The 12,343-nt window shown below is 39.8% G+C and overlaps 1 pseudogene; it reads left to right on the top strand.

The window, feature by feature from the left end:
- LOC121925046 overlaps positions 1 to 11,814 on the top strand; it is a 30,663-nt pseudogene extending 18,849 nt beyond the window's left edge.
- The last annotated feature ends 529 nt before the right edge of the window (positions 11,815 to 12,343 follow it).

The following is a 12,343-nucleotide window of genomic DNA, read 5'->3' as shown; positions in this document are numbered from 1 at the left end:
ATTGGTCTTTGAAGAGTCCTCCACCTACTGCAATGGACTCATGATTAATCTAATGCATCCCTCTTCCCCATGGCCATCCCATGACTGGTGGGGAGTGGATGATTTCAGAAGTGCCTAACTATGTCCTGGTAGCCAGAGGATGAATGATTGCATCATCCATGCAGACACCACCAGTTCTTCACCAACCATGGAAAGATAATGGAGAAAGCTCCAGTACCTCAGTGATGAGTGCAGGAAATGTAGAGAGGAGATATGAAGCATACATGCAGAACTATTATTCCATGCTCCGCCCTACAGGATCTTGAACTTTATCAGCCAGAGAAATAAACACACCTTGATGATACAGCCAACATGTATGCACAACAACACAACAAAAGGATATGGTCCAGAATGACCTTCCATTTTATGATGGAAGATTTTTAAATAGAATTTAGACCTATCATAGAATCAGAGATGGAAGAGACCACAAGAGCCATCCAGTCCAACCCCTTGCCTTGCAAGAACTCACAATCAAAGCATTCAAAACAGATGGCCATACAGCCTCAGTTTAAAAACCTCCAAAGAAGGAGACTCCACCACACTCTAAGGGAGCATGTTCCACTATTGAACAGTTCTATCCCAGGAGAAATTCACAGCAGATTTCAAGCAAAGAAGAGGAGAGTGTGTAGAGCTTTAAAGATGCAACATAAACAAAATACAGTTAGGAATATTGGTGAACTAACAGAATTTGCATCAGTATGCCCTGGGGAAATGATATCTCAGATCCACTAGTAGAATTTTATTTATACCTATTGTAGTTATTTAAAACTTACTTATTTGTCATGTGAGAAAACATATTCAAAGGGGCTAACCAAAGACATAATAATTTTCATTATTAAAATCAAATGCATGTACTTCATAATCCTAAATGACATTTGTTTTGTTGCTCTTGTTTTACAAGAGTATGGGCTGAAGTCCTCAATTTATCCCCCCAACCCGCCCTTGGCTGCACCTGTATATTCCCTTTAACATTTGGATTTCATCTAAAACACTGTCCTTGAAAATCACACCACAGTCTGGCTGCCAACAAAGATTAGAGAGGGGTGGGGGATAAAGGGATTCTGAAGAAACATAATTCTGACATATTCTGGGTTATATCAAACTATTTTTGTGGTGCTGGGAGAAATGCTTTATGTCCTGGCATAATGTAGTACAACATGACAATATTCCAGTGCAGTGTGGTGTCCAAAAAGCTGCGCTAACAATCACAGCAAGTTAGTGCATGTTTACTTGTAAATCTCATTACCGTATGTTAAATGAAACTGCCTTACAAACAAGACCAGCCCTATCCTTAAGTAGAGGGAGGCAATCACCTTAGGAGATGGATGCTGAGGTTAACAGCCCTAAGCTCCCCATTGTTTTTCCTGAGTCCTCAGACCATCCTCATGTTTGCGGACAGAGCTGTGTATGCCACATGACAGTTGTGTCATAACTAGACTCCTACTCTGAAGTGAAATGGAAAACATTCTTGCAGTAGCAGCAGGGGTTTCCTGATGCTTCCATGTCAGTGGGTCGGAGAATCCACTCTATGTTTTAGTGCCATCAATGGTGCTAAACACAGTGCTATTAGTGGTGCTAAACACAGTTCCTAGAACAAGTTTGACATCTTGGATAGCTTATTACTTCTTCTAAAGTAAAATTTTGGGGCTCACTCAGTACATTCCTCTATGTATAATATTGGTGGGAAAGAAAGTTGAGACATCAAGTCCTTTTCCTTTGGTGGCAAAATGACTCTTGCACCAAGACAAATGTGCAATGGATTTGAACCTTACTTTTGGGCTATGTAAACATATATTTAGGATCAAAATGATTTCCTCTAAAAAGACCTCTGTCTTCTCAAAAATAAGACAGATTTTTCACAGTCTCTCAAATTACTGTTGCGGAAATGATGGGAAATTTTGATCTATGCCTGTGCCACTCAAAGGGATGGTCCATGGGCTAGTGCCAGTTCCTGGTGAGTTTCTGACCTTAGTATACATTTCTGGCTTGAACGCAGGGTGGAATGGCATAAGTGGTACTATATATATGGAATTACTTTTTTGGGCAATGTGGAATGAATATATTCAAGTGATGGTCATAACAGTACATTACGTTATGCTCATCTTGCCACAAATAAGGGTGGAGTTATTACTTCAGATGTGCAACAATGCACTTAGGGTGTCAATGTTCAATGAACATTCAATGAACATTGTATATGTTTCTGCGCATTTTGCATTCCCCATTGTCCAGTGAGGTGACAGATATTCACATTAATAGTTTCTTGTACTTTGTGCTATTCACTATCAGGACTGTGTAAAGCTAGTGTAACGTATGGTTGTTGTTGTGTTCTTTGAAGTCGTTTTCAGCTTATGGCGACCTAAGGCAAAACTATCACAGGGTTTTCTTGGTAAATTTTTTCAGAGGAGATTTGCGATTGCCATTCTAGATACTATTTTCCAGTAAATCATCACCACCTGTGCTTTCAAAGCATGACCCAGCTATGGAATGTGTATAGGGGACCCTTGGTATCTGCTAGGGTTTGGTTCCAGGATCCCCCGTGAATACCAAATCCGTGGATGCTCAAGTCCCTTTAAATACAATGGCAGAGCAAAATGGTATCCCTTACATAAAATGCCAAAATCAAGATTTGCTTTTTGGAATTTATATATTTTTGGAATATATCCAAGCCACGGATAGTTAGACCCATGGATAAAGAATCCATGGATATAGAGTATCTAGAAAAGATGAGGCAGGGCCTGCAGGAAAGAAGAAGAGGATGCCACAGGAGGAGGATTGATTTCAAATGTGTAAGATCTGTAGCCTTCCTTCCCCATCTTACCACGTACCTAGGACATCTTAGCCAACAGCTGTGACTGCAGGAGCTCTAGATGCCCTCCTGCAATGTTAGCATAAACGGCTTAGCTCTGGAGAAAAGGGATATATGTACCTATAGAGTATGTTGATGACATCCAAAATATCCACAATCATTTTGCACACAAAAGCACACCATGAATACAAATAGACTATAAAGGAAATCAGTCCCAAAGACCAAAAAAAAAGCAATTCTCCTAATCCACATTTAAGCAATAGTTTGTTTTTAAGCTTCTAAATATTTTAGAAAATTCTAGGAATAAAAGCCAGTGGACTAAGCTGATTTGATCCAATGAAGAAGTTGTATTAGTTGAGGAAACAATAATAATTATCTAGTCTAGATGTATACAGGGCTGATTACTCGACATGTTTTCAAAAGCTTCATATTGTTAATGGAGGACATAGCACAAATATATCTGGATGTGGCAGTTTTCTTCCTTGTAGTTAGCAATTTTGTTTCTGAGATCCACAATTTTCTCTTGTTTTCATGTATTTTGATAATTTTCATCAATTAATGCAACATTTTAACCTCAGCTGAGTACAGCACCTTTTTATTTTTGGTAGAAAGGCAGGATACAAATTTAAAAAATATTATTTTATTATTATTATTATTATTATTATTATTATTATTTCCCCATACATGTATATCTTGGTTATCATTCATTTGTTTTTCAGCAGTGCTTTCTATGTGCAGCAGTGTGGACTGTGTGGCTTAACTGTTCAAGGTTTTGAACCCCATTTGAGATTTTTTTTTAACTGCTAAAACCAATTTCTTCATTTCATTTTTGTCTTTCTCTTTTTTCCTGTACTGTTAGTGCTATAGTGCCTGATTTTTTTAAAAAATGTCTAATACATTTGGAATTGTTTTTTAAAAAACTGACCTTTAAAAAAGACTCTTCATACTTGTTAAAACCAATTTTCCCCCTTTCCCCCCTTTTTAAATCTCTTCCCTCCCCCAAACTGTCAGTCTTCCCTCTGTTGGAGGATAGAGCAGTTTGTTCCAGACAGTATGCCCTGTATGCCCTAAACTACACTGCTGCTTTCAAGTGTGATAGTGGACACTGTCCACCACTAATGCTGAAGTAAAATTCAGCTCCCAGACTAGTTGGCTTCTGTAGATGAACAGGAAGGTGCCATCTTTCCAGCTCAAACATCAAAACATCTTGAGCTTGTGTGTTATAAAAAATAATGGCTGGTGCTCTTCATATGATATTTTTTGCATACAAGTTGAATGGGTAGAATGATCAAATGCAGCTTTGCCTGACCACTTTGCCAACTGGGTACCATTCTGTTTCTCCATATTCTGTTCTAAGAGTAGCCTCTTGTCCTAAGTACAGATTTCTCATCAGTACTATCAAAAGTCAAGATTCTCTTTTCTCTTTTCATTTCTGTCCATGCCAGAAAAGGAAGCAAAATGTTAATTCTCCAAACATTTGTTACTTGGAAAGAGATGTGGGATGAGAGAAAGCCACTTTAGGGACTAACAAAGAATTCGTTGCAGTTGCTGATGGCTAGGAATCTTCTTAAGGTCTTGGCTAAACTCAAGAAAAAGTATTGCGGGCAGCTTTGTTTGCAGAAATAAATTAATGACTCACTTAGCAACTCTTTGTCATAAACGTTGGGACTTGTAGTACTTGCTGACAAGCACTCTAATTAATTCTAGAGCGTTGAGGAGAGAAACAAGAAACTAATCAAATTTTGCTAGTGATGTGATGAATCATTACATGAACTAATAATGAGCTGACACCAAAGGAAGTATTCAAGGCTAGCACATAATTTTGTTGCCTGAAGCAGAGTATCAAATGTCCCACTCCCTCAAATGAAGATTCATCGTGTCCTAGGCCAGTGCTACTCAACATGATGATCCATTAACTGGTGCCATTCCTCAAGCCACTTGCTGTTAGTTCTGGGATAGAAAGATACTCTTGTAAACAATGAGCACAAATATGGTACAAATGCTATAGAAATTTTGTTTAAGTTCCTCTATCTTCATGGCAATATTTAAAATACAACAACAAATTCAACAGCTAACAAATGCAATTTCATGACATACAGAATCTGCTAGATGAAGCCGGTGTCTCACCATATCTAATGACTGGCTGGGAGATTACAATACTGATAACTCCTGAAATACAACTTTGTAAATTGAATGTATCCTTCTTTATTCCTGTTTCCTGCAGGTCTGCTCCTTTTACTCCACTCAAGAATTGTCCCATGCCTTTGAATTAAACATTAAATAGGCAGATTCTGCTTGCTAAGCCTATGATGTATGTTTCTACTCAATATGTACATAGTTGTATGACTATAGCAGACCCATATCAGACATCTGCTGTGTTGTGTTGTTAGGTCAGTAGCATCGCATTTCCTGAGATTTCAGGACCAAAACCTCACACCAGGGAGTAGATCTTTTGTGACATCACAGTGGCAGAATCTTGTGGTATCATAAAGGATGGGTGTCACAGGGTCAGGGCAGGCACGGGTTAAAAGGTGAAGCAAGTCTGCTTGTGGGGCTGCTGATTGTAGAGGTGGATATGAGAACAAAGGGGCCAAAATTTGGTCCAAACCCAGCTAACCAGGTAGCTAACTAGGTAGGCAGAAGAGTGGGGAATTTTTTTAATGACCAGACAGGTGGTAAAATGTACCCAAATAGGAAAGCTTATTTGTTACAACATTGGCACTTGCTCCAAATGGCACAATTGGCTCAAGGGCATGAATCCATCTCCTATTTCCCCTTTCCTTACCCCCACCCTTTTTTTTTTGGTGCAGCAATATTAAACAGGTGCAACACACATACAGAAACCTTTGTGCTAAGCCAGAGAGCCATGATGCCAGCGGCTATTGATGGAAAGGCCACTTCCCATTTTAAAAAATGAACAAAAATCTTTGTATTCCAGTGCTGCTCACTCAGTTTTGTCTGCTTCCATGGTGACCTGCAGAAGGACATCATTATCCTGAGATTTCAGACAGTGTCTGGAAACCTGGGAAGCCTCCTGCCAGACCAGTAGCTCATTGGATTTATCAGCATGAATCTGCTGACTAAAATTAATTTATATTATACATTGCTACAGTATCCAAGTTTTTTTATTTATTAATATTCCACCTTTATGCATGCAGTGTCAAAAGAGAGTAACAACAACAACCATAATACAGCAATAAAACAGCAATGACAAACATTTTTGTTTAGCAAGATCTTGTAGTACCTTGAGACTAACTGAAAGAAAGAAGTTGGCAGCATGAGCTTTCCACCATATGCATCTGAGGAAGTAGACTTTAGTCTATGAAAGTTCATACTGCCAGCTTCTTTCTTTCAGTTAATTTGAAAGGTGCTACAAGATCTCTCTACATACTGATTCTACAGACTAACATGGCTATATCTTTGAATTCTACCACTATAGCTCTCTCACAGAGAGAACTTAATATCTCACAACACTCCAAATCCAAGAATTCCATAGCATTGAACCATGGCAGTTAAAGTGTTGTCAAACGTGATTATTTCTGCAGAGTGGGTGCAGCCTAGAAATCTGTGGGACATTATTGGGTAGTGCAGCATGTTCCAGTAATGCTAGGTAGCTGTTTTTAATTGTGCTATTAGAATCCTAAGTATGGCAATTTTATTCAGGTGTTTTGTTAGCCTATTTAGATTTTGTCCCAGAGCACTATATCAATAGAACCATGATTGTTTCCTTTCCCAAAACTGCTGAATCCCAATATATAGGTCTCAATATTTCATAATCTTTCCCTTCTTTTTGTTTTCAACTCTGCTATGCTCAGGGATTGGTAATCCAAACTTTCTTTTTTCTTAACCACTTTGTTATTAGTAGATGTATTACAGTTATTGTTTAAAAAGAACAATAAAATCAGTAGAAGACATTTATATGTATTAAGAAGAGCCCAGAATTTTCTTTTTAGAAATGAAGTCAAAGACCACTCTAAATCATAGGTCAAAATGCGACTCCTTCAGATGTTCTTGGATTACCACTCCCATCAGTTGCAGACAGCATAGCCAATTGTGAAGGACAATGAGAGACACAATCCAAGATCTGGAAGGTCATGCGTTCCTTGTTCTGGTTTTAAATTTAAGTATTTGCTTGAAAAGGATGCTGATCAGGATCATAATTCCACATTAGAGGGTTCTCTTCTCCTTTTTCAGATGGCATTCTGCATTTCCCTCTTTGAAACACAGGTTTGTTCTTAGAAGACTTTGTCTTGCATTCTAATTGAAGCAACAGAATGCACATTGACAACTTTCAATGTAACCTCCAGCTGGTGGTGGGATTGGCTTTTCATGAACCTTTGGCTCACTGCAGCCTACAGCTGCCTTTGGAAAAATTACATCATGCATTTGGATAAGAAGGACTGCAGACCATCTGCAAGCCAGAGAATGGGTTTTTGCTGCTGAGATGGAGAAAAGCCTTTGAGGACTTGCCTCTAATGCCTTTGACAAATGAACATTGTCTTTTTGAACTCTGTCTGAAAGGACCATTAATTGACAAAGGCTTACTTAAAGCCATAACATGTCATAGCAAAGCCATGGCCTTTGGGAATAGGCAAAATAGCTAGCATTTAAATGCATTTAATTCTTACATGTCTAATTGGATGGCAATATATACAAAATTTACATACAAAAATAGCATATTCTAATAAAGTAATCATAACAATGAACATCATCAATCTTGATCACTAGGATCCAAGGCATATACTTGGGTTTGACATTTAATTCAACTGAGTGTTCTTGAGCAAAGCATATAGATTTTAATTTCAGTCAACCCTCCATATCCATAGATTCTGCATCCACAGATTCAACCATTCACTACAGCTTGATGTTGTTATTTTTTTAATCCAAAAAGCAAATCCTAATTTTGCCACTTTATGTAAGAAACACCATTTTACTATGCCACTGTATATAATGGGACTTGATCCATGAATTTTGTTATTCATGAGGAGTCCTGGAACCAAACCCCAACAGATATCAAAGGCCCATTGTAAACAATGCCAGCTCAGTGAAAATCTTTTTTAAATTGTTTGCTCAAGCTGGTTTTGACAAAAGCAGCATGAGAGACAAACTAAATATTGGCGGGTTATAGACCGCCGCTTTGAGGCGGTCTGCCGCCGCCGCCGCTTGCTCCGTGCGGGAGCTGTAGCAGCCACACCGCGCGGCTCCCGCGCGGAGCAAAAAAGGAGCTCCAAAATGGAGCTCCTTCTTGCGGCGCCTCTATGACGTCGCGAGGCGCCGCTGGCGCATTCGCAACGTCTTAGGCGCCGCGACACGTTCAGATGCTATGTGTCCGATATGTAAAGATGGTGCCGGCCGTGTGGAACGGCCGGCGCCATATTGTACAGACAGAGTCCGTATTAGACCCAGGGGCGTCTAGAAGAGACGCCCCTTTTTTAAAATGGGACGTCCTGTGGACGTCCCAAGTGCCGGTGTGTAACCGGCCACAGTTACATTAATTGTGCATTTACAGTTTACCACAGCTAGGCTTTAATTCTATTGTTAGTCATGACTCATGACTAGAATAAACCTATTAAATCAATTTGATTTACCTATACCACAGGTGGGAATCTGTCCGTTACTAAGAGAATACATTGGAGGGCTCACTGCATCCCTCAAAAATCAATTTCTGCCCCAAATGCTCTCAAAATGTCTTTTAGAGGATGTTTACCTGAGCCATTTTTGATCCAGGAGAGGATGTCTTTTTTGTAGGGGAACTGTCCTGGGCCTAAAATGCCCCAGAGCCAAAAACATTCTCCCCAAGAGAATTAGGAGAGGGAAAAATCCCCCTTAAATTTTGGGGGAACCCCTCGGGCCCCTTGGGGACTGCACAAAATCGATGGATAGTATTTTACCCAACTCTCCTACACACTGAGTCACCGTTCAACAATGAATTCAAAGGGTCTACTCCAGTGTGTATGTATGTGCCTTCAAGTCACCTGGTAACTTAATGGTAACTCCATGAATTTCATAGGGTTTTCTTAGGCAAAGGATACTCAGAGGTAGTTTTGCCAGTTATTTCCTCTGAAACAGAGCCTACAGCACCCGGTCTTAATTGGCAGTCTTCCATCCAAGTACTAACCAAGACTGACCTTGCTTAGCTTTTGAGATCAAATGGGATCCTGTGCCTTTAAGTTATTTACTCCAGTAGGGACTTGTAAACAGAATTGGGACCTGAGTGTTTCCAAATGGGAATAATAGCTATGGTCCTCTTCAAGATCAGGACTATGATGCACATGCAAAAGAGAATTTCAACAAGAACATGGCATTAGAATCATAGGAAGAGAGCACAAGGGCCTCCAATCCATCCCCTTGTCATAGAATCATAGAGTTGGAAGAGACTGCAAGGGCCATCCAGTCCAACCCCCTGCCATGCAGGAAATCCAGATCAAAGCAGCCCCGACAGATGGCCACCCAGCCTCTGCTTAAAGACCTCCAAAGAAAGAGACTTCACTACACTCTGAGGGAGTGTGTTCCACTGTCAAACAGCCCTTACTGTCAGGAAGTTCCTCCTAAGGTTGAGGTGGAATCTCTTTTCCTGCAGCTTGGATCCATTGTTCCTGGTCCTGTTCTCTGGAGCAGCAGAAAACAAGCTTGCTCCCTCCTCAATATGACATCCCTTCAAATATTTAAACAGGGCTATCATATCACCTCTTAACCTTCTTTTCTCCAGGCTAAACACACCCAGCTCCCTAAGGCGTTCCTCATAGGGCTTGGTTTCTAGACCCTTCACCATTTTAGTCACCCTCCTTTGGACACGCTCCAGTTTCTCAATGTTCTTTTTGAATTGTGGGGCCCAGAACTGGACACAGTATTCCAGGTGGGGCCTGACCAGAGCAGAATATAGTGGCACTATTACTTATTAACTATTACATTTGCCAGTTCTTTTAATACCCTTGGATGTAGTTTATCTGGTCCTGGAGACTTAAATTCATTTAGGTTAAACAGGTATTCCTGTACTATCTCTTTACTTATTTTGTGCTGAAATTCCCCTATTCTGTCCTCTGATCCATTTTCCTCAGGAAATGGAGCACCCTTTGCCTTTTCTGAGAAGACTGAGGCAAAGACAGTGTTGAGTAATTCTGCCTTTTCTCTGTCTTCTGTTAGCATTTTGCCATCTTCTCCACGCAGTGGCCCTACCGTTTCCTTCTTCTTCCTTTTGCTGTGGACATATCCATAAAAGCAGGAAGACACATTCAAATCACTTCTAACAAATGGCCATCCAGCCTCCATTTACAAATCCCCAAAAAAAGAAGATTCCACCACTCTCAAAGGCAGTGTGTTCCACTATCAAACAGCTCTTACTGTCAGGAAGATCTTCCTAATGTTGAAGTGGCATCTCTTCTCCTGTACTTTGAATCTATTGGCCCTTGTCCTAGTGTCACATTGACAAATAACCCAACTGCTCCCTAATGGATTGTGGGATGCAGGTGGGTATTACCACACATAATTCGCCAATGATTCCTCTGGCAGCTGCATCCCAGCCGCATCCCAGGTACCAGCCATGCTTTGGAGGCCACTTTTCCAAGTTGGAAAGCAACCAGCTTCGAGAAGCGGCCTCCAAAGCATGGCTGGAAAGCCGGGATGCAGCTGCCTGGAGGAATTGGTGGCAAATTACATGTGGTAATACCCACCTGCATCCCACAATCCAGCTGCATCCTGTTAGGGAGCGGTCGGGTTATTTGTCAATGCGATAATCTGTCTCTAGTCTCTGAAGAAAGGGTTTTAAAAACCTATGGTCAAATATTGATTCCCCACAATCCTCCAGTTGCTGTTTTTTTAAAAAAAAAATCACTAGACATGTTAATCACAATCATGCAAATAACATTTGGCCCTTAAAAGTTGTCAGACGAAAATGCTGATATAATAACCATGTGGGGGGCTTGATGGAAAACAATTGATTACAAGTGATGCATTTTATTTTTATTTTTATAATAGAGCTGCATATTGTGTGAGAGAGATTCATATGTTAATATTTAAGCCTTTAAGATAACAGAAAGCCTTTGAGACAAGGAGGCAGCACAGCTGGCTGACTGGAACATTGCAAAGTGTTTGGGTTTTCAGAAAACATGCTGTAAATAGCTTGAAGCTTCCAGAAGGTGCAAGAAAATGTCTTTGAGGATGCTCCAGCTGCTCTCTCTCTCTCTTCCTCCCTCCATCTCACACACACACACACACACACACACACACACACACACACACACACATATATACATATATATCAGTGTAGCATAGTGGTTTAAGTGCTGGACTATGACTCTGGAGACCAGGGCTCGAGTCCCACCTTAGCCATGAAACTGCATTGGGCAAGTCATAGGCTCAGCATCAACAGCAAACCTCCCCCAATCATATCTTGCCAAGAAAACCCCATGATAGGTTTAACTTAGAAGGACCCATCAAACAGGAGAGCTTTATGCTGGATAGGTCAAATGGCGACCAAGTGAAAGGAATCCTGATACTTCAGGGAGATGCCCTGGGCCAGTAGATATTAACTTGAAAATGTCTAGAAATAATTAGCCTCTGCACTTTGCATTCTGGGATGACAAGCAGTGGAAACTGCAGCAGATTCAGAATGCAAGGGAACATGTCAACCAAGCATTCTACCTACTGTACTCATCAATAAATGTGCCAATTATCAGTTCAAGATGGGGTGTGAGGTCATCAAGCTGATGGATGCAGTGATGTTACAGTTGACAAGAGATCATAATTACACACCCTACTTTGACACTACTACACTTACGTCAGGTGGCCTCATGAAGACATTCACTCCTAATTTGCCTTCAGATATCCTGGTGAATTTCTACATCAACCTGAACAAGCTTTGCTTGACAGTCTATCAGTTACATGCACTGCAGCCCAATTCCACAGAGAACTTTAGATCTGCTGGTGTGTCTATTCTGCACAACCCAGGGGCCATATTTGAATACAACTAAAGATATGAAATCATTATTATTATTATTATTATTATTATTATTATTATTATTATGCTTTATTTATATAGCACTGTAGATTTACACAGCACTGTACATACAAACAATAAAATAGATAAAGTAAACCTGCCCATGGTGTATAATCTAAAAAATGATAGCATAATACATATAAATAATGCATAACAATACAGGAAAGGGTACAAAGGTGTCAAAGGCTGCAGACAAATCAAGAAGAATGAGAACAGAGTAAAGGCAATTCAAATTTCAAATTTTTATTTTTTAAAAAATATTCTTTTTAAATTTTCTTTGCCAACATCACATTTTATCCAAATCTTCACTGTGTATATGTAAATACATTTAGGTTGTGCAGATAATATTGTAATTTGAAGGTATAATTTTAATTTTGCTAGTTGTTTATGTCAGAACTATTAGCATTACATTCAGTGGTATATGGGAATTATGATTTACAAGTAAGATTATTACAAAAAAAGCATTACCAAGGATTCTATATAGTATGAAATGGTAGGGTGGG

Source organism: Sceloporus undulatus, chromosome 1 (assembly GCF_019175285.1).
Source record: "Sceloporus undulatus isolate JIND9_A2432 ecotype Alabama chromosome 1, SceUnd_v1.1, whole genome shotgun sequence".
In the NCBI taxonomy this organism is placed as follows: Eukaryota; Metazoa; Chordata; class Lepidosauria; order Squamata; family Phrynosomatidae; genus Sceloporus; species Sceloporus undulatus.
Note: the sequence above shows the minus strand (reverse complement) of the source record. Positions and strands in the feature narration are given on the sequence as shown.